This window comes from Cyanistes caeruleus, chromosome 12, assembly GCF_971803275.1.
Source record: "Cyanistes caeruleus chromosome 12, bCyaCae1.hap1.1, whole genome shotgun sequence".
Lineage (NCBI taxonomy): Eukaryota > Metazoa > Chordata > Aves > Passeriformes > Paridae > Cyanistes > Cyanistes caeruleus.
The window spans coordinates 10,880,995-10,904,578 of record NC_141712.1 but is presented as its reverse complement, the minus strand read 5'-3'; the positions used below and the strand labels follow the sequence as shown (position 1 = coordinate 10,904,578).

General features: G+C 37.5%; 2 long non-coding RNA genes across 3 annotated transcripts; one reads left to right on the top strand and one right to left on the bottom strand.

Annotated features, from left to right (window-relative positions):
* The first annotated feature begins 1,660 nt into the window (after positions 1-1,660).
* Positions 1,661-19,136, top strand: LOC111934605 (uncharacterized). Of its 2 annotated transcripts, XR_015275380.1 has the most exons (6): positions 1,661-1,785; positions 4,308-4,425; positions 10,396-10,527; positions 12,309-12,333; positions 16,535-18,119; positions 18,294-19,136. It is a non-coding gene; the product is annotated as an uncharacterized LOC111934605 (long non-coding RNA). The 2 variants fall into 2 exon arrangements; XR_015275379.1 differs by having other exon boundaries at positions 16,535-19,136.
* Positions 4,432-14,461, bottom strand: LOC147650846 (uncharacterized). The gene is made up of 2 exons (XR_015275382.1): positions 14,385-14,461; positions 4,432-5,301 (listed from the first exon to the last, which is right to left on the bottom strand). It is a non-coding gene; the product is annotated as an uncharacterized LOC147650846 (long non-coding RNA).
* Positions 19,137-23,584: the final 4,448 nt, after the last annotated feature.

Here is a 23,584-nt window from a genome sequence, read left to right as displayed (position 1 = left end):
CGTGACAATAAGCATTTCTCATAAGAATTTCAAAGAACACCACCTATGACTGAATAATATTAAGTTATTTTCTATTCCTCAGCCTTTTGAAACAGTAGAGCTTAAATTTTCATGCTGGAACTTAAGTATTTTTAGATTACAAATAAGATACAATTGGTTTTGAACCTGCTTCTTTAGATCACTGATATGATTGGTGAGGGAAGGGCTTTGCTTCCAAAAAAGCCCTTGTCTCACTCTAAATGAAATTGCTTATAGCAATCTTAAATGTGAACTACAAACTAATAGAGTTTCTCTGTAACAACTGCTGTCTTTCCAGTGCATGAGCTGCATTCTGAGATTTGAATATGTAAAATGACTAGGTCAGGCTGTCTTGAGGATATAAAAATTATTGGCTAAAGTAAAATTTTGCCTGAAATTAAATTTGCAGAAAATCAAGTATCTGTTGTTTAGTTCTAAGCAGATGTTGAAAAGGTTTTCCTGGATGCCGTCCTTCTTGACAGTATGTCTTTTGATCTGAAGCCAAGTAAGAAATCTGGATGCTAGTCTGGATCTGGAAATTTTCTTTAAATAAGCATATTAGTTAAGTATGTAAATCTGCTTATCATCACTTAAGGAACATTTCCAGAGTAAGAAACATCTGGAGCTCAATATCAGCTAACTTATTAATTCACATTTTTAGTATGTTGCAGCCAGAGTATTGTAGGATTCTGTTATCTCAATTGCTTAAGTCAGCTTTATCTAAAAGGCAATTAGTTGTAAGTTCTGTTGTTTACACACATTTAGACTCATATGAAATCCATGGAGTATAGTTTTATAGGCCTACTCTCTCAGCTTCCCAGAGCTGTTGAGAAACAGACCAACTCACACTGTGGTACAAGTAACTCAGAGCTAAAGTAATCATGGATTTGAAACACCAGTGCTTGCTTCCACAGGAGACAGATTCCAGAAATCATTGTTACTGGTTAGCGTTTTGAGCTACATGGTCTAATTTCTTTATCTGAACTCACCACAGTCTAATTCCGAGAAATGATTATTTGACCTGTTCTTGGTAAGAACATAAGTACAGATGTCAATACAACGATGAACCTTCCTTGGTTTTATGACTGTATTTCCCTCTAAGCTTAGAAAAGATTCTCAACTTTTAAATTTACAGAAAACCATTTGTATTTTTTAGAATTTTCCAAACTGATGTATGCTGGATGTTTTATATAGCATTTCTGCTAGCTTAGGTGAAAGGTTGTATTAACCCATGAGAGGTACCTTGCAGTTATTGAAGGGAGAATGGATAATGGCTGACCCTTTATATGTGAAAAGTCTAGAAAATAAAGGAAAAGTGTTGTTTAAGGAAATATTGAATATTGATGGTGAGAAATGAATTTAAATCTTTACACAAAAAAAACCAAAAAAAATTTGAAACTGAATCAAAGCCTTAGAACTACACAAGCAAGATGAAACGTGCAATTCTACATAATTACATGTATATACATATATATTTCCATAATTACATATATGCATATACATAGTTCACATACTCTGTGGCTATGCAGTTAAGGTGACTCAAAAAAAGTGCATATAATTGTGAAACTTAGGTAGCAACAGCTTATTTTAAGATATAAATGAATATAAATATCCCTTTGTTTCTCTTTTTTTTTTCAGTGAAATTTAATGATAATGATATTATTAAAGTAAAACTCTGCAGACCTGATGGAATTCAGAAAATGCACAAGCTCTGATTAATATTCTAAACAGATCCAGCCTTTTCTAGGAACTCAGTAGCAGTCTAAGGTAATTCAAGTTCGTCTACCTTAAAATTAAAGACTGTCTTAGCTGTGTCCTCCTGCAAGAGAATATTTATGTTTTGCATTTACTCCACAGGAGTCAGGCCCAAGCCAAAACATTCTGTGAATTAATTTTTCTCGAGTACTGTTCATTGCAGTCACAGTCCCTTAGCTGTGGATCAAAAGTGTTGGTCCCATGTCCTCGAGCAGATTAGGTATCAATTTATGACTGTGTACTGCTTGATGTGGCATCTGCTGATGAATTTAAATGCAGCCTCACAGACAGACCATAATGATCAATATTACTATTTTTAATAATTTGATTAGATATAATGGCTTTGGAGCAAGGATTGCTTCTCTGTTGTTTGTATTTGTCATTGTAGAAGGGAATACTGATTCAGAGTTTGATTTCCTTGGTGCTGCCATAAAATGAAAGCTACATAACAATATTCATAGTAATTTGGAAATATAAGGCAGATGGGGCCTTCAGCTTATAAAGATGATTTTCTCTCTTGTTCTTGCTGTTGCTCTGATGATACAAAGTTACATTAGAGGGTAAAGAGTTCACCAGTTTGTGATATATAAAAGAAAACCTGAAGTATCTTACTGTGGTTGCATGAAAGAATTTTAATATTAACTGAGCAAACAAAGCTTGCGTGTACAATCTTCTGTTACTGTTTAAATTCTCATTATGTTTCAGGTTTTTAATAACTGGAAGTTGCTTCACAATGTACCTACTGTGTGAGCTAAGCTGTTCCAAACATTTTTCCTGATTCAAATCAATTAAGAATATTGTGTTTCATTGTATACTTATAAATACAGCTAAAGTCTCCCTCTAGAGAATGTATACATTCAATGAGACAATTTTTTTGAGGGCAAGAAATTGCTAGCATGATGTTGAAAAACTGTTTCCTCCATGAAGCATAGAAGATGTATTAATTTTTATTATACATGGTAATTATACATTGCATTACTCAGCTTGTCATGTACACACTTGTTTTATGTCCTTATAGTAAGTTATGTTTTTGTGTAATAGATTCTAATTTTCTACTGGTCAAGACAAGAAAACAACACAGGGAGTATAATAATAATATATATATAAACATAAATTAATATTTCATCATACAGCAACGTTTCCATTCACTTATTTTTTAAAGTAATCTCAGTGTTGCGGTGAGAGAAACCTATCTCTTATTATTTTAATTTTTTTTTCACATGCATCTCAGCATTGGAAAGAGCAGTGCAATCAAAGTAATCTTCACATTGACTTGCATATATACAGGCAAAAGATATTTAATAGGGGAATTATGGCTATTTTCTGTTGCAATTTTATTTAATTAATGTCAGTTCACCTGTGCACAGATGAGATACTGGGTTGGGTTCATAAGAGTCTATGAATCCATTACCTTCAGGTGAGACACAGCAGTAAGCACAAGCTGAAACCTGTTCTTTGAATTGGATTACACCCACGTGTAGGCTTATTTCTATATATGTTTGTTTGGGCCCTCTCCTCTTTCTTTTGTGTTCTTTCTTAAAAAAGTGAAAAATCTTACCCAGATTGTAGGGGAAAGCTTCTAAATACAATGTAAATGAACATCTGAAAAGAAAGAAATCTGTGATACAGTTCATAGATTTGTATCTTTGAGTGAAAGACAACTGAATGTTGCTGTCCTTGCTTTTTTGTTCTTCTGGAAGAAGCACAATAGGAGAAGGTGAGTCATGAGTATGTCACAGGAAACATGCAGCTCAGCAGTACATCCTATTTGTGAGGCAGGCTTACTGAAATTGTTCTTTTAGGAAAACTCCTTTGCATCAGGCACTGAAAGGTCTAAGAATACTTTTCCAGCCCCTAAGTGATCAATTTTGTGTGTGTGTAAATGATCACCAGTGTAGCTTTTAGGCTGAAAAGTTGTGACATAAGTGTTCAAATGACTTCCATGGAGCACTCAAAAGAAAAATAATCCTAATGTTATTGGGGGTTACAGATTATTTGCTGAATGAAAATGCAAACACTTTCACTCACAAAGAACACAGAATTTCAATACATTCATATATCTCAAATAAGCTGTTGGAAAGGAAGATATTTACTGGAATTCAGAAAGAATTTTTTTGAGTTCTTACGGTGATAATGGGCCCTCTTTCTCTGATGCGTCACTCAGCAAGTGTCAGCACTGAAAACGTGGGCCTAAAATTTTCACACCGAGTTTTCTCCATTATATTATTACTTTTTAAGAACAATAAATAGTGTTTTTTGTTAAATCCAAAGAAGAAAATTGTTTTGACTGTAGAATGTGATTCTGGAGAGGAACAGCATGTATTATCCAGTGAATCATACTTTTCAAACAAAATGCAGCATACAAGAAAAGATCAAGGTTTATTATGCCTCACTTACTATCAAAGAAAAATGTAATGGCAGATGCAATGTTAGCAAATTCATGGTGCTCTGTTCACTTTTCCACAGCAGATGAATGACTGCAATTGATGGACTGGTCAGACAGACTAAAACAAAATAACATTTGTCTTTGACAGATCAAGGATTCACCTGGTTTCTTTTTAGAGAAAAACATGAAAGCTGGAATGAAGTTTTATTGGAAGTTGTACACCTTCATTATCAGTACCTGGCAAATGAGTAGTGGAGTGACAGAAGGTAAGCTCAATGTTCGTACTTAATATTTTATTGCTAAAAGGCATGGATTTTTTTCTGAATAATTCGTGTTTCCAAGAGCAAGATTGAGCAGGACCCAGTGTTTAGCAACAAATGAGGAGGCCAAATGGTTTTCCAAAACTTACTGCTCAGATACCTCAGAGTGTGCGCTATGAACTCAGCAACATGGAAAATAACAAGAAAGTCCTCCTTCTACCATCTTTTCTCTTTCTTCTGGTTGGTATTTTTCTTTATGATGAAAAATGACCTAATTACCTAATGACTCCTTGTTTTTTGAGGGGTGTTCATCAGCATGGTTAAAATATTCTGGAAAGCCAAAGGTTATCTTTGTACCGTAGGGGAGAAGAGCCCATTGACATTGTTAGACAAGACCTTTTGTCCACATGCCTCCCTTCCACCCCCATTGGACTGTCCCTTAAAACCGTATGAAACAAGCAGAAGATACAGTTAGTGGTTTTATAATTTTTTTCAAAAATTTCCAGTTCAAAGAAGGACTTGCAGAAAAAAATCCCACTATATAAGTCAATATTTATTATTCTCCCCCCAAAAGATTAGGGTGCTTCAAAAAATGAAGGGACAAGGTTTTGTTTGCTGCCATGCTATCTAAAGTGCATGGCCTTTACAATAATGAAATCTAGCATTTAAAACAACTTTTCCAATGAAAGCTGAATAAACAGTAAGCTAATTGTGTTTAATTTGCAAACTATTAAATTTGTGATAATGCTATTTAAACAGGATGGTTCTCTATTGTACTTATCTGATATAATTCTTTCTTTGCATATGACCACGTCCTTTCAAATATGCGTTGTCACATCACTGATAAAATGGAGTTGAGAGTCATGACAAATCCAGGAACATCTGGGGAATGAGAACAGAAAAGCTGAGTGTCAGATAGCAATCAATGGATCACTTAGGGCAATTATGCTTAGGAAATGAAGGTAGTGCAGATGATGTAATTTGCACATGATCAGGCTGGTGAAGGGAGTCAACAGTGCTCCCCTTAGGCTGTTATGGAGATGCCTGTGCAGATGTCTGTCCTAGAAATGCCACACGTTCAGGAGAAGCTGTCAGCTCCCTGAGGAGCCGCCCACTTCACATGAGACGGAACAGGGCACGAGCCCCGTGGCAGTGCCATCCATTAGGACAATCTGTGTAAGCCACACTCTAAAGAAATGAGCGAACTGGAACAGAATGAAACATGAATTGTAAAGCACAGAGAAGTTCTCCTTCCAGTCAGTTTAAGCTTCCTGGCTCAGTCCAATCTTGACACCTCTCCAGTGACACATAACTTACTCTGTTTTGCCAGGTCTGTCCTTTCCCATTTGTCCAAGTTTACTTTTTTTGTCATTTCAACTTAGCCCATTTTCCTTCTCTACATTTTCTAGTGCAATTAGTTGAGTGATTTTGCTCCCTTCCTTTTCACATCATGTCAATTAATCACTTGCCTATATTTCTCTTGCCTCAGCTGGGCACATTTCTTTTATGCAACAATTCAGCTTTAATCTTCCCTTCATCTTAGTGCTGCCCCCATTATTATTTATTAATGCTTTGCACAACTCTTCACCAAGAACTTTGACTTATCTTAAAGACTTTCAATAATTAAGCCCCACAATAAGCCTATAAAGGATGCAATTATATTATCTATTTACCAGATGGCTAACCAGGAACAGACAGAAGTTAGCTAAATTGCCCTGGGTTAAAAGTTGGGGAAAGACAGCACTGGGAATAGAATCCAGTGTTAGTTGAGTTTCTCTGCCAAAAGCTTGTAGTACTACAAAGTGTGTATACCAGCTGTTGGGGAATCACTGTGCTAGCCCAGAATTGTCCTGCTCTAGCTAAGAGCTTAAGATCTATTATTGAATAGGTTTTCGAACTCAGTCCTTGCCCTTCTCTTTCCTAAGGGGACAACAGAAACATCTGAAGTTGTAAACCTAAAATGAAACTCTGCTGATGTTTTCCCATGTCTTCTGTAGCAGTTCTGTAACTGACTGAGGTCTATGCATAGCTGGATTTTAAAAAAAATCATGTGTATTATCAGCAAACTACTGTGAAAAAGAGAAGGTCATTGTTTGTCTGTCTATCATTCTATCTGTCTATCACAGTGTGAGCCAGTCAGCCTGCCCATAGCACCAAAAAGCCATGCTGGATTTGTTATCTGTGCAACCAGCCATCTGGACTACATACTGAATTCTCTGTCACCATTAAACAGAGGAATCACACTTTGTAAATAAGGATTTTTTTCTAGAGCTAATTATTTGGTGAGGCTGGTAAATTCTAACCAGTCCTTGGAAGTTTAGGTCTTGATGTCCATGTTCATCCTATTGTCATGTGTATGATGTTCTTTGATATGTAGAATATTGAACAGAATAAAACTTATGGACTATTCCAGATGCAGGGTTTGCAGTGTACTTATGAAAGCATTGACATGGTGCTCTATTTCCATGAAGTATTTTAGGATCATTTAAAGTTTTTGAGCTCATTTTAAGCATTGCAGTGGAGACTTATAGTCCTTTCACAATCAATTAATACACTGATCTTGAAATCTCATTTTAAACTAGACATGCCTCGTTTTCATGCTGGGAATTAACCTACAAAGGATAACTCTTATGATGGACAAAAGTACTGATTCTCTGCTGCAAGAGCTGTGGCCAAAGCGGGATCACTTCTATAAGGCTGGTCCCATCCCCTGTGGAGGGAGAGCTGTTGTGTAAAATATTGTCAAGTCATAAACACGAAGAAACGCTTTTTGGTCATTTTGTCTTGAACTACCTATGGGTTCCTGGAAGTTTTCCAGTGTGAATGAGGAGGGCAGCAATCTCCAGTTATTCTCATTTCCAGATCTTCAGGTATGCATGTATTCCAGTGCCCAAGGTGATGCCTTCCAGTAGGACTAGTTACAGTGTCTTGCATAAACTCACTGGATTTGCAGAAGATCTTTAAGGGCCATTTGAGATTTTGTCATGAGGAAGATTATATGCTAAAATCTAGATGGTCTTTCTACTTTGGGGAGGAAAAAAAAGCCCATCCATATGAAATTGTGCTCATTACTGAGGAAAATAAATTCTTGTCTGTCAAGCAAATGGCCAGGCTTTTGAAATGGTTAGACTTCCACATCAATTACTAGGGAAAAACAACACCTGTGTACACTAATTACTTATTTAATGGAAGGTTTTCAGAAATAGGGTCAAATTCTCCACTTGAATCAGTTGTATGCCACAGAAATGACATTTTTGTCAATGGAAAAACCCACTGATTTACACTGGTAGGTGTTAGAGTAAAACAGGTGAATGGGATGTTACGGAGCACAATAGGAGTGTCAGTGTAATAAATAACATATTTAACATTATAAGCATATGTATGCTTTATATATTCTTACACGATCAGTGTCTCTTTAAGTACTGCTTGAGTTAATTTGAGTGCAGTTTTCTTTAGTCTTTGTCCCATGTTTGTTGACTTTTTACTCTCCTTGCTATGTCAAAAACATTTCGATGCTATAAATAAGACCATGGATTAAATACATTCTTTGTGACAAGCAATGTGCAGTGCATTCGTTTCTTTCTTCTAGAAGATAGATTATCTTTTTCATTATTTTGAATCTGCACTCTTCCAGTGTTCTGAAGATCAGTAGAAGTACATTTAGACTCAGTTATGGAAAAATGATGTGTTATATATATTTTCTGCTTGTGACAGATGTGTGCTTATACATGAAAATATCCACACTCATACAAACTACAGTTTTAAGGAGTTTGCAGAATCCATGGCATTGCTTTTATTTACTACAGGAGTTGTGTGTGATGCTGTGGTACAAAAGCTTGTGTTATTATGAGATTGTGTATGATGCATAGGTTAAATCAATTAGGGTTAAAATATTCCCTCTGGCTAAAGAGGCGGGTGTACAAAAGATCAAACTGGGGAGGTCATCATGCATTAATTGTAGCTCCCCTTGCCCACCCCCACCAAGCATCCTGAAACATGTCTGATGTCCTGGCAGGTATCTTTATGGTTATGGACTTGAGTGAAACTATGCTTGCATTAAGGGAAAATTTCATGGATGGTGTGCACTGTACCCATGGCAAAGGGAGACTGATGCTTTTTCAAAATTCCATCTCCCTGTGGTGCACAGACAGCAACAGTTCACTTAAATAAAAACAAGAAACACGCAGGAGGAAACATCAAGGGCAGTTAGCCATACAGTCTTGGTGCACACAGAAGACATCACTGTATATTTTCAAGTTGGATATTTTCACCAAATATCACATTTAGCCAGTGATCTGCAGGCAGGAGTAAGACAGGAAGAGTGTTTCCTTGTGTAACTGTCCTAGGGCTCAAAAAGTCCAGTGACTGTGAAGTCTTGTCTCATCTCAGGCAATTCTATTTTATATTTGTCTTCATTATTGAGCACGCTTTATATTCTCTTCCTCGGCTCACTGCAGCTTCATTGCTTCATTTTATGTATCAGGAAGCCGGACAAAGCTCAACTGGCAGCAGGATTTAGACTTTTATTAAGTCAGATAGAAATCATCTCACTCAGTAATCTGGAAAGATGGTGAGAAGTCGTGAGTTTGGCAGGATGGTCTTTTTTAATTACTGCAGATTTCTGATCTACATTTCCCTGCAGTTTAGCATATTGTTGTGAACTTGCAATGTGAGTGTCAAACTTCCCTCTAGTGGTTGCTGTACACAGAGAATAAACATTGATTTAGCTTGATGACAAGTATTTAACTCTGGACAGAAAAAGATGACAATTCATATGAGATTCTAATGGCTGTACATAGTGAAATTTATTTATTTGTCTTTCTTCTTCTTTTAATGATTTAGTTACTTCACAAGTTGAAATACTGTAATTAAAACATGATTCATTGTCAAAGCAAACAAACAAACAAAAACAAACAAAAAGAATGATGGCATTATACTCTGCAAAAAGCGAATGTGCCACCTATTGGTGATGCCTCTGCACTTCTTGATTGCTCTCCAGCAGGTCAGTGGCAATGTCACCACGAACAATGCCAGTTGTCCCATAGCACACAACAGGGCTACACACAGCTCTGTGCCTGCTTGTGTTAATGCAGTACTAGTGCTGCAATAAAATAAAAGCAAGAATTGAGCAGTAAGTGTGAAATAAAGAACTGAGTGTTAAAAATGTGCAAAGAATAGAGTGACTCATTAAGTGTCATTATGATTAAAGAGTTCCATTTCTTGCTAACAGAGTTCTCAGCAGCAGATTGTGAAACCAGAAATACACTCTGCAAGGCAGAAGTTTTTTGCTATGTGTGAAGAGGAAAGATATGGTGAACTTGTATGTTTCTCAGCCATCTGAGCTGTAAATTTGCACCTCTACAATCCTCTCAGAGAATCTGTTAATAACTTTTTGGAACCTATTCTGCTTGAATCCTATAAGGCAGTGAGATTGGATCCTGCCTGTACAAGGGTCCATGCATGGAAAGGAAGAAGCCTCGGGACATCTGACACTATAAACTCTGTTGTGAAAGTTTTGTTTCCCAGTTTTCAAATGCAGCCTTCATTCATCCTTTATGCGTATTCAGAATTATATTTCTGTTGATTAAATATTTCATGCAGGTACCTCTGTTCTTCAGTAAGTGCCAGTGATTAAACCTGTCTATGCAGAAGTGAAAACTGTATTTTAAATCTGTGGTACTTCTAATTTGATTTTTCTTATAGTTTATATAGCAGTTACCAATTGTCCCACTCTCCAGGACAGTATTCAATCTCTGTTTATGGTACAGTACCACCTCTACTTAATTTCATTTAGTGGAAAAAATGAATCAATTTTATTATCTTCCTCAATCTAAAAACAGCAAAACTGCTATTTATTAAAAATTTTTGAAATGTATTTTTGCTCATAATCTTGCTACATCTTTATGGCATCGTTTTGGTGATAGTTTGGTGTAGTTTTTGTGCTTTGTATTTTTTTTTCTCTTTTTTTTTTGTTAGTGGCTCAGCTTAGTGAAAGGACAGAGTCAACCCCGACTGGCTGCAATAAGCTAAGCACTGGTGTGTGACATTAAATGTACACACTAGAATGTAAGATGTCATTGAAAACAAAACCAGCTCTGGAGAGATAAGGTAATAATGAGAACTAGCATACAGCAAGCACAATTAAAGTACACCAGAGTGTAATATTTGACTAATCATCTAAAAATATTGGTTTTCCTTAAACTTGAGATTTGTCAGAATCACAAAACAGCCCAGCAGCCTAGATAAATGTCGCAATGAAGAATCAAAAAATCACATTTGAAAATATGGGCTATGTTGCTATACCCATAAAGATTGTAAAGCAATAGCTGTGTCAGGTCCTCTTAAAAATAATACGCTTTCATCTTATGTCTTAATGTAAGAGCTTCTTTTTGAGCAGATGTTCTGGGAGTGCTCCCTCCCTTATGCAATGACAGAAGCATAGCAATGCTCCTAGAGAGGTTTACCTTTCAGAGCTGACAAGTGTTAAAAGAAAATGGGGGGTGCGAACAGGTTTATAATCTACATCACAGATATGTGGGAAAGGGTTTTAAAATACACTGTGTAAGGGAGAGGAGAAAAATCAGACACATTAAATAAAATCTATATAAATAGTAACAGTGAAGTCATACAATGATCTTTAGCAAAATAAGCCCCACTAAAGCAGACCATGAGCAGTGAGAGCTGCTATTTCTTATGGGATGCAGTGATAAAGAAATTACATACTTATTTGAGAGGAACATAAATAAAGATTAATAGGTTAATGAGTTATTTTCCTTTCATTACTATACTATTGTACTTTATTATAATTGCTTTGCACTCATTTAATTAAATTTGAACTAGGGCCAACACAAGATAATTTGTTTTCCCTGTACTAAACAATGAGTATGCAGATTGGAAGTACTGAAGCAGTAATCAGCCCTCTGTTTGCAACACTTTTCTACTCTGAGTAGACATTATAATTGATAATTTGATTGTTGCAGCACTCTGTGCAATATATTTTAAAGCAACATTAACATAATGGAAATTATGTTGTGTGCCTAATCCAAGCTTTTCACTGTGTAAGTATACAAATCCCATTCTGTAATGAATTAGGGCACTATCCACCAAACATTCATACAACCTTTACATGCCTCATTTTGGAACAGAGCTATCTCCTTCTAGTCTCCAGTCAATGTCTTCCCTATCAAGTTATATCACTTAAGTTGTACACAAAAAGTGCTAAAATAATTAAGCTAAACATTTCAATGAAGCCTGATTTGTTCTGAAATAAAGCTGTCATTAAAACTAAGTAGGTTTTTTATAGTCCCTGTATAATTTTTGCATTATTTCTGAGGAAGGTGTTTATCCTGTCCATTAGATTTTATCTTTCCTTTGTCTCTTTCCACCTTCTGAGAACCCTTCTAGCAAAACAGTGACGTGACTGAGATGTTGTGGTAGGACTTTTCAATGTCTGTAATATAAACAAAAGCTACCTTATTACATTTTTATATATTTTGAACTTAGGAACAAAGCATTTTTATGTTCTGCAAGAATGAGAGGCAAGTCTGAGGTTCTGGTGATCTTTATCCAAATCAATGCCCACCACGCAGTTTTAATGCATCTCTTCCTGTTGCCCCCAGTCCCTGCAGAGGATTTGGTCTGCATGTCCTGACCTAATGAAGTCCTGAGGATGGTGGGACAGACCTGAGCAGTTGTGTGCCACCTCAGCAGTCACCAAGGTTGACTTGCCTTTCAAGTTTGGGCCATGAAAAAGCGGTAGAAAAACAAAGTGAAGTGTGATGGTTTATAAAACTCAGCCAACTTTATTTGTTTTCTGACAAAATAAGAGTGGTTTTGCTTGTGTAAATATTTGAGTCACCTCATTTAATATTTGCCTGTTTACTTTACAGCCTGAAGTGTCCCTCTACAAGGAAGGTGAGTTGTGGGTTTGTAAAATAAGTTCAACTTGTTTGAGAAAAATGTTGTACAGGAGAGTATTTCACTTACTGCCTTTTAGAACTGAACTTGTAAAGTTTCCTATGGTCTTCCTTATGCAAGGAATCCTACTGAAAATAATCATGATTAGTATTTTAGAGAAATGATGAGCTTAACCATGCTGCTCTCTGGAGAGCAGTGCTAATGAGTGTGGAGTGGCACAGGTTGCCACTTCTTTTGTTCTCCACCATGTTTCCAAATGAAGTTTTTGAAGGAGATAGGAAGATAGGAGATAGGACGATAGGAGATAGGAAGGCTGACTGGCCAGTTTGACTTCCCTTTTTTTTCTCCTAGTGTCCAATTCCGTTTCCTTTTGCTGACAATTCTTTGACATTGTTATAAAACCTAATATATTAAGAGAGATGCCACTATTATACTCCTGGAGATGAGAGAAAATTAGAAGTACAGGAGAAATGAACAGTGTTATAGATATTTAAAAAGGTGTTAGAGAGTGCTCCCTGCATCACCACCCAGCTCTAAAACAACTGATCCTCTGAGAGATCTCTCTGTCTATCACTATGGTCTGACACTACGGGATTCTGCTTTATTGTTTTGGGATTTCTGTGGTTTTCCAGCCGTGTAATAGGAACTCGGGAATCCTGCCCCAGATAGTTTCTCTCTTACGTAGGAGTTTTCACTAAATAGGTCCCCAAGATCTATTTGGGGTCCAGAAGTAAAGAGGTGAACTTTGTGTCTGTGGAAGGAGATGGAGCTGGCTGCCTGTGGTGCAGCACTGTGTGTTGGGAAGGAGCAGGGGATCAGGATTCCTGCTGGAAATCAGGGTATAGGGGAGTTCCTCTCATCTTCATTCAAAGCCTGCAGGAGGTTTCTTTCCTGCACTTAGTAGCACAAAGACAGAAGCCTTTTGTAACTTGTCTACTGTGAGGCCTAACCAAAGTCTCCTGAGTCTTAATAAAGGTTGCAGTCATCCTCAGTGCGCTTCAGTTTTGCAATAAATGTTGGTGCATTTCAATAACTTTTGAGTTTTCCAGAGACAGGCTTTGCCTGAGCAAAGAGACATGGGATCCATGACAGACAGGGCATCATTTAGTGTTTATATCAAGGAGTGGTGGGATTTTTCCACACCACCTTAGAATCTGTTACGGTGGATTATGCCTTCAGAAAAACTAATTTATAATGTCTCAAGTAGAAAGTGGATCATAAGTGCTCTGTCTTTTTATACAAAGCCACTGCTGTCAGCCCATAAGGCAAATCCAGGGAGGCTTCTGTTTTCCATTTACTGTACTTTTCAATTGATTGGTCAGTGGTGTGTATCCTTTTCCAGTTTCTTTATTCTCTCTCTTTCAGACTTGGAATATCATTGCTTGAAATCCTGAGGGTAACATTATAGATTTCTTTTTATTTCACACAGAGACCTTTAAACACACAACATACCTGAATTACCATCTAGCTTTAAATCAGTCTGGGTGTGTAACTCAAATCACAGATTGAATGCTATAATATTGCTTCTTTGCACAATTTAAAAGGTTGGACTAGAAAGGGAACAACCCTTTTCATGGGTGTGCATAATAAATATAGCATGACTAGAGATGTAAGAATGGGAGAATATTTTGATATGAAGTGTTATAACCAAGCTAGGTTTATAGTGAAATCAAAAAGTGCAAGAAGAAAGAAAAGCTGTGAAAAGCATGAGGGGATCATGGAAGGGTATGGATGGAAAATAAAATAGGAGATTTTCAAAGCTGAAGTTTTGTAGCTAGAGAATTCTACCTGCCATCCAGTGTGGATATTTATTTGGGTTAAATAAAATAGCAGTTGAAACTGCTTAAATGCATATATCAATCATCTGTAAGGTAAAGCAGGTGGGGAAGATTGAAAGATTACAGAACAAAGGGGAAAGTGTAAGTAAAAGGAAGAAAATAAAAGAAGTCTGTGTGAAGGCTAAGATAAATAGGAGATTTTCTGAATACACAAGAAATGAGGTCACTGGAGAATGCAGCTGAGTTTGAGACATTGCAAAGGTAACCTACCTTTGGTTGAGAGAAATATATCTTTCAGATGTTAAATTCTTTGAGTCAGTTTTCTTGATGAAGATAAGGATAATACAAAGAGACACCGGAACAGAAAAAGGAGTTAATATAGACTCTGAATACTGACAAAAATTAGGACCTTAAAAATTGACCCAGATTTCTGTGAGAAACTGAAACACTCAGAAGGAGACGTGAACATGCTGACCATGTTATTGGAAAGAGTGCTTGGCTGGAAATGCCTAAAGACTTGAAGTATAGTCCTGGACAGTGAGTTTTTGGCAGATTTTAAGTCATGACATGTGGTTTGGATAGTCTGTGGTTACAAGAGAATAGTTCTGTACACAGCAGTTTCCATTATCCTTGTGTACTGTGGGCTGTTTTCAAGTTTGCAGTAGAGAGAAGGGTGCCAAAATGAGACCAAGGTGAGGCTGATGTGGAGGAGCAGTGGTGAGAGGCCACATCCTCACTCTGCTTGAGTCAGGGTGTTTAAACACAATGAACTGGACTTGGGAGAATAGGAAAAACCATGAGCTTGCAATCAGGTAAAGAATATATAAAATGCTCTCAAAGACAGCCCAGACCAATGGAGAGCAGTAAGAGTTCTCAGGAAAAGAGAAGAAAAGAGAAGAAAAGAGAAGAAAAGAGAAGAAAAGAGAAGAAAAGAGAAGAAAAGAGAAGAAAAGAGAAGAAAAGAGAAGAAAAGAGAAGAAAAGAGAAGAAAAGAGAAGAAAAGAGAAGAAAAGAGAAGAAAAGAAAAGAAAAGAAAAGAAAAGAAAAGAAAAGAAAAGAAAAGAAAAGAAAAGAAAAGAAAAGAAAAGAAAAAAAGAGAAAAGAAAAGAAAAAAAGAGAAAAGAAAAGAAAAATAGCAAAAGGAATCAGAGCAAGGTGTGAAATGCAAATACAGAGGCTTCATGTAGTCTGATACTGGTGAGGCATGACAGTATCATGATAATGCTCAGAAGACCAGTCTCTGGTTTTAATTATCTTTTAAAAAAGTTATTGTACAATCAGAAAATTCATAATCACTACTAGTATGGTACAAGGGCAGAGAGACCTTAGTTATTTGTTAAAGTTAGAGAAAGCAGGTCTATAAAACAGAGGAAATTAGGAGGTCATCTCATTGAGACAGAGATAATTCCGAAGGGAATAGGCAGGATAAATGCTACCAGGTTAGCTGAACTCTTTTGAGATGCAAGAACAAAGGGGATGAACTAAGAGAAATCAATGGCCACTGTATTTATTTGGAATTCTTTACACAAATCGGGAGCAATTGCATATATAAAGTATTTCACTAATGGCAGCAAGAGGAAGAAACAATTGAAACAATAATTTAAAGGGTTAGTGTATCTAAGGTTTTAAAAACATAGACATTTAACATTAGCATTTACAGTGAGCTATTTTCTTTGCAAATAATGATAAATAATCTTTTTGCAAGGCAGCTCAATTGCAATAAATAACAAAGGAAGGCAGAAAAACTTAAAAATAGAAATTTTAATTTAGAGGTGGTTATAACTCTAGTTATTGGAAATTTTCCTGCAGTGATTCCCCAACAACACAAGTAAATTCTGTGTGGAGAGAGGGAGTAAACACTAGTAAACACTACTTTGCTATATATACTTCTGTGTCTACCATTTATCCTGTTTGAAAACATGTATAGCAGAAGGGATTGTGTCATCAGAGGAGTTACTTGATTTTTGGGTTTGGTTGGGGTTTTCTGTGTTTGTTGTTTTGTTTTGTTTTTTTTAAATTTATTTAAATTTACATCTCTGCAGAGGAGTATACAAATATTTGTATATAAACACACACACACATATATATATATATATATATATATACTTATATGGTATCATAACCCAGAAATTTGCATGCTGTAGTTCTGAACTAAAACTGTAAGAGCCCTTCAGAGACTGGTGCTTCCCAAGAGGTTCCCTGTTTAACCAGGAGCTCCCATTTTGCTTCAGCCATGGTCCTCTTCTCTAATATAACACTTCATGGAAAAGTGCTAACTGAAATGGGGGATAGAATGGACACAGGATTTTTATATTTTTTTTTTTTTTTTTGTCAGAGACAAATAAACTCCTGTTAAAATGTAAAAATGCAGAATTCTGTCTGTACATGGACTAACAACTGCTATTTTTTTTTAATGTTAGGAGTCAATCAAAAGCTGATATGAAGCTGTAACATCCTTCCTGGAAATGGGAACCTTTCCACCAGAGTAGTGATGGATCATCAGACTCACTCTATCAAACAGAAAACTTAATTTGCAATAACTGAGGCTCAGGTATGATGCAAGACCACTTGTATTCACCCAGCAATGACCGACTCTATAGAAGCTGTCAGCAGAGGTCCCTATGGTCTGCTGAAACCTGGAGCTTCCCTTTTCTTTCTGGGATATGATGGACATAAATATAAGTTAATAGTAAAAGATGAAGCACATTGAAGAGTGGAGAGCAGTGTATGATTGTGAAGGTGAATGAATATTGAATTGCTCTACATTGAAGCAGTTAGGAACTGCTGGATTTTAAGTATTAGAAGGGGAACATGCACTATACATGTACTTCTAGGATGTGTGCCTGAGAAATTAGCATATATCTGCATAACCCTAAAAAACCACTATAGATTCAGAACCATTCCTGAAGCTTGCCTAGTTTGTGTTTTGCTTTGCTAGGCACATAGAAAAGATAGGATTTTCTCTTCTCCTTCCCAGGCAAAGTGGGTTCCAAAGTGGTTCAAATCCTGGTAATCCAGCCTGAAGAATGAAATATTCTTGAAAAGACAGGGTATGCTGTCTGAAGAACAGATCTCTGCCAGGGCTGCTGCTCTTACAGGCACATCCAGACTGGCTGTAAATGAGGTTGTTCAGGCAGTGATGTAGCCACAGCAGCTCAGAGCTGCACAGGGCACGCTGTTTACCCTGTTTTTCAGCCATGGAACAACATTCACATCAGTGAATGCAGTGGAGACATACCCAGAATAAGAATGTGATTTATTCTTTCAATGTGAGAAGCAGCTATATGTTCAACAAAGGCTTTCCTTAGACTAATGGCCAAAGTAGGCCCCAGTGCAGCTCCTCTATAGACTGAGAAGAAAGGATTGTTTGTTGAGGCCCAACTGTCCCCAAAAACCAGTCTGCTGAGTGGATTCCGTCATGTATGAGTTCTCTGCTCGCTTCATTGTCACGGGTGTTTCCGCAAGCCTGCCATGCACGGCATAACTGGGGAATTTACTGCAGCAGTTGCTGATAGAGCAAATAATTCAAAGTCCTGTCACAGCTTGGAAAGAACAGAAGACTATTACAGAACAGTTTAATATATATATATATATATATAAGATATTGTTTACCAGTGGAATACAGGACAATGTGATTTTTCTATAGACCCTCTCATTCTCAAGGAATGGCAAAGCATTTAATAAAGGAATGAGTTAAGAGTTGTGGTTGTTCAGTCCAGAGCAACGGCTGGTTTAGCCTTTCAGTGCAAAATCATTATGTGCTCAGCAGTAGCTGACAGAGCCATGGCCAGTAAGGGCTGACGTGCTGAGACAGGGACACTGGCCCTGACACTCTCTTTGTCCCCTCAAACTGTCTGTGGAATTGCCTACTCTCCTCGGATGGGCACCAGAGGAAGAAAGAAGGAAACTTTTGTTAATTCTGAGGTTTTCCCCAGTGCCAGTGCCAGTGCCAGTAACTTTGACCATGTGGTGCCTTTAATTGTGAATTGCAAGAGCTGCAGTTGGGTGAGCCCTGTTTTTTGTGTAGGAACTCTGTTCTTCACAACTATTTTCTTGGTCAGCATGTGCCTACTGTATTATTGGGAAAAAAATATGTGCTCTCCTGCTGCAGTGTGGGTAGCTACCCTTCCTGAACCTGTCAAACAGCCAAGGAGTGAAACTACACAATTTTCTTTCCAGGGAGACTTGACTTCAGCTGAATTTCGAAGCCAGTTACGCATGTGCTTCATGTAAACCAATGCTCCTGAAAATTGCTGTTTTTTAAACCCAGTTTATAATATCACTCATTTTGGATGCTGCTCATTTCAAGCCTTTTGAAGTACTGTTTTTATTTGCATATCTCTAGGCTGAGTTTTGGATGTAACACTGCTGTGTTCTCTGTGTTTCTTAGTATTTGATTCAGGCTGTCATTACAGAAAAGACCACTCCGCCCAGCAGCGAGGTCTGTCTCACCCAGGTATTGCAAGGCCTTGTGGTGCAGAGCAAATGGTTGTGCTTGCACAACCCCCTTGCATGTTAGAGCTGCACATGAGTGCACAGATCAGCTGAAGAAGGCAGTGTAAGTCTGTGTGGAAGTCATGCTTCAAGCATGAGCCCTGTTAATGGACTCCCAGCTCTGCTCTGCCTTTTCCAACCCCTGCATATCACACAGTGGTGGGTCAGCACAGATCCACAGCCCCTCTCTAGCCTGGGTATTTGAGGCCATATGTGGAGCCCCAGAGCAGGACAGAGATTGTGACTTCATGCTCCACAAATGCAGAATTTCTTCTGGTTGGGATCAGCTCTCAGAACCTGTTTGTCATGCATGTTTTCTCAGATGGGGCTTGTCATACAGGGCCTCACAGCTCAGTGTTTAGACACGTGAGTGCTCTGGTTTCAGTCTGCAGACAAACATGCATTGATTGAGAAGATAGTACCCCAAAGGTCTCTGATTCAATCAAACACTTCAACATATCCCTATCTTCAGCCATGTGGAGTATTTAGTTTTTAATGATACACACATTTGGACAAAAGCACAAGCTGTTCATGAGACTGCATGAGCAGAAGGAGAGGCTGTGTTGATCAGCTCTTTTTCTGCTGGAAATTATTCATTCAGGTCACCCTTTTAGTGTAAAAGCTTGGGAGCAGGAGTGAGTCATGCCAAGAGCTTAAGGGGGTGGTGTGGCTCCATTGGATGCAGAATGATGGAAGAAGGGTGTGAGGGTGGGGAGGAGAAGAGCCACTGCCCCCTTGTACTCCTATCCTGGTCATGGTCCTGCCTGAGGTGCCTTGTGCTACTCCAGCCCAGGAGCTGCCTCCTGTGTATGAGACTGATTTCCCAGTGCCTCTCAGTGACTGCCACACCTCCTGTGCCCCCTGCATTGGTGGCTGGCTGTGTCCCTGGGCTGTGCCCATCACCCTGGGCATGCAGGTAGAGCTGCCTCATCCCCACTCCCATCAATGCGCTCTGGGAGGGAGAGGTACTTGCAGAGTTGAGGCTGGGTTTGCTGTGAAGGGTGTTGCTGTACCTCAGCAGCTGGATGGATGTCATTGAAAGTGAGAGAAGGGGAAAAAAAACCAGAAAATAAGCTCTGGAAAAATTTTTATCAAACAATACCTGTTGTGGGAACTGCTTTCAGTGAGATGCAAACGCATTTTCCTTTCATTTCTGCAACGGTTCTGAGCTGCTTCATTAATAACAGACTTGTTTGGGAGACTGACAAGATGGGAACCAGCACTGTAATTACACTGCTGCTCTTTTTGTGAGGACTGCCATGAAAACAACGCTGTGTTCTCATTTTCTCCAAAGACAAGCAGGGAAACAAATTTCTAACACCTTGCCCTCCATTGCAGCTGGACACTGTTCCAGACTGACATGAATCAATTAAAAGTGAAAGTGTAACCCATAGAAACATTATTCAGTAAGCTTCATACAAAAGAAAGCATTTCTACTTGCCTAATTAAATGATGAGAAAAAAAGTATATATTTTTGGCAGTAGTTGTGGAAATACTTTGCTTTTTTTTTCAAAAGTCAGACCATCATAGCACAAACAATTAACAAAAGAAAAATGTTTCCTTTTCCTGGAGTTGGCTAATTAAAAACTTTCTCTCTCATCAATTTACTGAACACCAAAGGAGACATTTCATGGCTTTTTAGCACCTGGAATGCCATATTTATTTTTCAATTGAAAAACTGTATTATAGCAAACTGCCATACACACAGTTTACCTGGATTCTCTAAATAAAGCAGTGATAATCTTTATCATTGCTCTCTTGACTTTGTTTCAACATTCTTTTTAATGCAAATTTCCTAATCTAACTTGTAAAACATTTAATATTTAGAATATACTCCTTTAAGATCCATCAAAAGAGGCAAAGCTGCACAACAATGCCTGGTGCTGGAGCATTGTGAGCCTGCTACAAAGGAATGAGGTGATTCTTTCTTTCAGGTCAGAAGGTCAGGCTTCACTGCATTAATTTTGCTGAGTCTCTTTGTTATTTATAACAAACAAGGTCATTTATTTTCATTTCCTTGTTTCTAATTGCATACATCTCCTTTGGAGTATGAACTCGGTAAACAGGTGGCTGAAATGCTAGGGAAAATACTTGAAGCTGTTCCAGAAAAAGGGCATGTCCCACACTGGTAAAGCAATTTGATGAGTTAGAGATTTAGTCATAGCAGGATGTGCACCTGCTTGAAAGCAAACACACTTCTCTTTGGCACACACAGATACATGCAAATTAAAAGAGATTATTTCACTCTGAATGGTGGGTTGATATTTGATCAAATTTAACACTGTATATTTTAAATAAAGCCTTGGTGTATATTAGTGAAATACAATCTCTTTTCAGCTGCTTTTGATTTTTTTTTTCAACTTCTCTTTGAGTATTACAAATGAATGATATTTCTTCACTAGCTGAGCCTACAAAAAGAGTATGTCTCTGGAGGAGAACTTTATCAGGGGATCTTTATGATGAGAACTACCTACATGCGCAGAAAAAAAATGGGATAATGAAAAGCTAGGATGTTTGACTGACAAGGAATAAACCAGATCTTAAATTTTTTATTCTAAAATGAATTCACACAAATTAAAGGGCATTCATTGGAGTGATAGCAGTACGTCTTTTTAATCCTGTAAACCCCACGTTTCCAGGCAGTCCAAATGGAACTCCTAAATATATTCATGGGCAGCTTTTGCATAGGTAGTCATTGAATTTGCATTTCAAAATGCAGGCACTGTATGGCTAAATCTGTGGCTGCTTTGTCCTGAAAGATGAGATTCACTGTGGACTACCTTGATTTTAGGGGTAGTTGAGAATATAGCAGGAAGCAGTAATTGTCTGCCATGACTGAGCTTCTGTTGGTGGTTGAGAACTGGTCCGGGGCTGAATCCATAAGGGAAACAGAGGGAGATTTCTTAGCAAGGTTGTCTAGGTCCCCAGAGAATGGGAGGCACCACTACTGTGTCCAGAGGCTCTGCACTGAGCTTTGGAGCTTAAGAAATGTCTCTGAGCAAGGGGAAAGTGTGGGAGGGAAGCAGGAGAGAAGGATGTGCCACCCCAAGAGACAACTGTTTTGTCTCTTTTCTAAGACTGGGCATAGAGGGGTTGTTTGGAGGAGGCTCTGCAAGGGGCATGTATCCTCCTGCTTAAATTGTCCTTTTCTGCAGATTATTTCCAAAGAGTGGGGCAGGGATGGCAATTTGGTTGTAAGGATTATGCTACAGCTTTCATTGTTTAGGATGCATACTGTAGCCTTTCTATGAGAAGATTACTGTCCTGGGCTTTTGTTTTCATGCATATGAAAATATACTTTGTAATTTCAGGGAGACAATATCGTGAAATGGTATGTTAGAAGAAAGAAACTATTTTCTATCTCTAAACCCGATAAAAATCCAAACCCTTTCTTTGGCAAAATATTTGTTTCTTGAATGTAATTATAAATGTCATTGTACATTCTTCCTGACTTCAATGCTTATCTTGAGGAGTTCAGTGAAAATAAATTGTTTTCATGAAAGCAGAGAAGCCATTTGATAAACACACTGTCTCAGAAAATTGTTCCTGAAGCAGAGGTCGTTCTCTCACTTTAAAAGAAAGAGAATATGTTTTAGAAAACAAGCCAAGCAGCAGAAAAAAAGCATTTTTTGTTTCAGACAATTCATTTTTAAAAGCAATGTGTAAATCACATGGAAAATTCTGCATTGATTATTTTGACTGCTGTAGAACCCTGGAATAAATGAAGTTGAAATAGACTTCTACCAAAGAACATTGCATTTAATAGCAAGTCAGAGTGTTATTTTACTACTGATTTTTTTAGATTTGGTTTTGTGATCAGATGTTTTATTAAATATTAGCCATTCATGGTAATGGGGACTGATTCTTTGATTGGCACAATAGATTGGCACATATTGTTCATGAGCTTCAGGAAACAGTCTTGAGAAATGGAATCTGTCTTTTCAACACTGAAAATCCAGCCCACTGAGGCATCAAAAAAAAAAAAAAAAGCTCAACTCTATAAGTTGAGACAACTGAAGATAGGTCCTGAATAAAAGTATAGCATTTCATTTTAGAGATGTTATTGAGGCCCCTAATCAGACCTTCAGAAATCTCTTCCTTAATTTTCAATCTGATGAATTTATGTACGTGTCTATTACTAAGTCCCAAACTCTGTTGTACAAGTACTTATAAAATAGCGCTTAATTTTTTTAATCCTCAGCTAGATTTATGCTGCTATTAATATCAGAGTTATTAATATGCTCTCAGAAGACTACATCATTAATTAGAAGACCTAAAGGATAACTAATGGGTCCTTTGGAAGACTACTCCCAGTTATTGTATGGATCTGATCTATCCAAATAAAGCTGTATGTCTACAGCCTTATTATTTTTTTTTTAATATATTTCACATGCTCTAGCATTGATCACTAATTATTTTATGTTATAACCTGTGCTGATAGATGGTGTGACATTAATACCATGGTAAGCCACTGTAACATTTTAAAGGGACATGATAACAGCAGCATTTTTAAATTACTTTTGTTTTTAAGGCATGACTGTGAAACTATACGTTGCTTTTACCTTGTACCTTGTGTGTATTTCAAATCATTGCTTAAAAGAATATTGGATGAAATTAAAACTGAAAAAAATGCATGAGCGAATTTGTTGCAGACACAAGGATCAAATTTAACCTTTCTCACCTGGAAAAACTCTTCAGTATATCTCACTAAGACTTTTCATTAAAATAATTATTTCAGTAATATGACTTGGTTCTACTGTAAAAGGAAAGTTTTTGCCTATCACATTCCTCTAGAATAACAGAGACATTTAAAGAAGATGGTGAGCATATTTAGGCATTGTCCTTGTAAATTCCCTGCAAAAAGTAGATGCCAGTAGCTTTTTTTCTGCCTCATAACACTTCCAGCAGTTTAAAATCAACAAATGTGTGAATGTGGAGAGAGCTGGAGGAGAAAACCAGAAATGTACCACACATCC